At 29.9% G+C, this 3,575-nt stretch overlaps 1 pseudogene; it reads left to right on the top strand.

Moving 5' to 3' along the window:
- LOC107665354 (glycerophosphodiester phosphodiesterase domain-containing protein 5-like) overlaps window positions 1–3,575 on the top strand; it is a 43,160-nt pseudogene that overhangs the window by 20,234 nt on the left and 19,351 nt on the right.

Here is a 3,575-nt window from a genome sequence, read left to right as displayed (position 1 = left end):
AAACAGAAAGGTTCTTCAGATGTTAAAGGTTCTTTATGGAACCATTTACAACAAAGGTTCTTCTATGGCATCGTGATGCACCTTTATTTTAGTATAACTGCTACTAAAATAGCACTGCTTTATTTGTTTTTCATCAGAATATCAAGAATGAAATAAATATTCTTGATATTTATATAATTAATATAAATAAATATATAATTATTTCACTATGAAATAAACACATGACCTCCTGTTCTACATTGAAAAAACAGCAACTTATGTCAGCAAATGCAAAGTGATATATTTCTTTAAATCAAGATGAATAAATAAGTGCGTGCTGGGATAAAGTACATTACATATATGAAGTACCAACATATTGTTCTCTCTCAAGGGGCTTGTTTCGTCTAAATCTGTGAATATTTCCCCTTCACCAGAATATCTGTAAATATAAATGTAAATATATTTTCAGTGCAGATAAACAAGCTCCCCTTGGAGTCGTACTCCGTCATCTGAGTGTGCTGCGGTTTGCGCTCTGACTCAGAAAGCATCATTCATTGAGTCATTTAAAAGCGGCTGATGACTCACTGTATGATTGCTGCGCTGGACGGCTCCTAATCAACTATATGAATTGCACAGTTAGTATTAGCCCCATGTTTCATCCTCCTCCTGCATTTCTGACTCGGGCCGCTGTGTTGAGTGATTGGTTCATGATGGCTCTGTTTTACAGTTGGAGTGCAGTAGTTTCGCTCTGCTCATCGTAACGTTTTTCCTGACCCTGATATTCCTGTACTTCTGGAGTGAGGTGCAGAATGACTACAACGACTTTGACTGGTGAGTGTCTCGGGATGGACACACAGATGGATTTAAACATTTCTGGCGTTCTGGCAAAATTGTGCTGTTTGTGTGTCCCTATGGCTTCTGAATTATATAATTACATTACGTGATTAAGGCATAGAAAAAAAACGCTACATTTAAAAAAAAAAATGTGCATGTCCCTGTTCATTTCCATTATATTTGAATGGGTTATATACACTTGAAAAAAATTAATTTTGTTCTTATTCAAAGTAAAATAGCATGCATTCACTATAGTTTTTGTCTAAAAAAAAGATAAATTTTTTTCCTTTTTTGAATAATCCTTTTTTAGTTTTGTGTCCCTGTGGCTTAATTATACATCACATGGTTGATTTGATTATATAAGGCATAGAAAAACCTTTACAAAATTGCATTTAATTTTTTTAATTATTATTATTTTTGTTTTGTTTTGTGTGTCCCTATGGCTTTTTAATTATATAATTACTTTACTTGATTAATTTGACATATATAAGGCATAGATAAACTAAAAATACTCCATACATTTTATTTTTAAATATTTTTCATCAGAATTTGCACATCCCTATTCATCTCCATTATATTTGAATGGGTTATATAAAATAAAAAAAATAAATAAATACTTCTATTGAAAGCAAAATGTCATGCATTCGCATATTTGTCCGAAATATGTAAAAAAAAAAAAAAAAATCTGAATTTTTAAATTGTGTGTGTGTCTCTGGCTAATTAAGTATATAATTACATTATCTGAATTACACATACCGTTTAATTTATTTTTAAATATTTTTCATCAGAGTAGCAGGAGTTTGCATGTCCCTATTCGAATGGGTTATATAAAATTATGTATTACATAAATAAAATGTAATGCATTCAACTGTAGTCCATCTAAAATATTTTACAAATATATATTTTTATTTTGTGTGTCCCTATGGCTTGTTAATTATATAATTACATTACTTGATTGATTTTACATATAATGCATGGATAAACTTTTAAAAAACAATTTCATTTTATTTTTAATTTTTAATCAGAATATCAAGAGTTTACATGTCCCTATTCATCTCCATTATATTTGAATAACTTATATAAGATAAAAAAAAATGTAATTTAGCTTTTATCGAAAGTAAAAGGTCATGCATTCACTGTATTTTTTGTCAAAATATTTTTTTGAATTTTCTTTGTCATTTGTTCCTGGACTTTTAACCAGTTACATTTATTCATTTAGCAAATGCTTTTAAAATTAAAAATGCATTTGATGTCACATTGACCTTTAAAAATAATAGTTTGATCTTTTTTTAATGGTGTGCATGAAAATCAACACAATTTAGAGGCATTTTGGCAGATGGTTTTATCATACATTTAGCATTGGCATTGCTGACAGTTCTTATCATTCCATTATTTTCATATTTATTCAAGTTTTAAATTAAATATTCAGATAGGAATGCCACCAATCCCTGAAAATGACCTTGGTTGGATAGATTCATTGATTGGTCTATTGGTTCTTGAAGCCTGTGCTTTTTCCTGCAGGTTTAGCTTCGGGAAGCTGGGCTTCTGGTTCCCGTGGTCGGTGGTGTTGTTGGTGCTTGCCGCGGCTCTCTTCACCTACATCGCCCTCCTGCTGGTGAGAACCGTGAACTGCAGCAGAGCAGAGCACTTCAGTATGGCTTTCTCCTGATGCTAATGTTGTGTTGATGTTGTGCAGGTCCTGGCCGTGTGTCTTCTCTCTGAAGGACAGAGGCTTTACCTGCACTGGAGCCACAAGGTGATCAAAGAAGCATCTCTTCATCGTTCATCGTCTCGCATATTTGTATTCATCCCATATCTGCGTTACCAGAGAAACAGCTTCAGATGATTCACAGATTGTGTTGAACCTAAGATTAAATCATTTATGATGATAAGTTTTTAATGCTGAATAGAGCTTCGCTAAATATACGTCAGTTTAAAGTGTAATTTCGGGGGCTGCTGTAATTAATAGAAATTGTATTTTATTCGCTCTTAACACAAATGTTGTTGTGGTTTTAGGCTCCAACATTAGCCAAAATGCCAGAAATATTTTGCTGTGCTATCATTTTATTTTATCTTTTTAGAAAAACTAGATATTATTGCTATTTTAGGATTGTGTTTTCAATATTTTGAATTATTTTTCAGTTTTTTTATTTTATTTGAATGTTCATTTTAGAAATGTTGCTATTTGCTTTTGGTATTTTTAGTAGTTTTTTTATTTCAGTTTTATTTTTCAGAAATTTTAGTACTTATATTATTTTAGTTTGTTGCCAAGACAGGTCTTTAAGTTTAAGCTTCCTTTTTATTCATTTGTTTCTTTTATTTCTGCTTTATTTCATTCAACAACAATTTAGTTAATAGTTTCAGTTTTAGTTAACACTGCAGGATTGTTATGGTTAAAAAAAAAAACTGAAAATATAAATTTAGCTGAAATAAAATATATAAAAATAAAATATATTTAAAATATGTAAAACTAGACTTTTTTAATTTCAGCTAGTTGCCTTTGCAACATTTCTCATTTTTATTTTATAAACATCTCGATATAATAAAATAAACTAAAAATGAAAATGACTAAAAGCTATATAGACATATAATAAAAAATAAAACGCACAAGAAAAACTTAACTACTACAGTACATTTTTTTTTTAATATTTTGAATTTTAAATAATTTACATGTCCCTATTCAACTCCATTATATTTGTGTGTGTGTGTGTGTGTGTGTGTGTGTATATATATATATATATATATATATATATATATATATG

This window comes from Sinocyclocheilus anshuiensis, unplaced genomic scaffold (genome assembly GCF_001515605.1).
Source record: "Sinocyclocheilus anshuiensis isolate Anshui unplaced genomic scaffold, SAMN03320099.WGS_v1.1 scaffold1303, whole genome shotgun sequence".
Taxonomy (NCBI): Eukaryota; Metazoa; Chordata; class Actinopteri; order Cypriniformes; family Cyprinidae; genus Sinocyclocheilus; species Sinocyclocheilus anshuiensis.
Note: the sequence above shows the minus strand (reverse complement) of the source record. Positions and strands in the feature narration are given on the sequence as shown.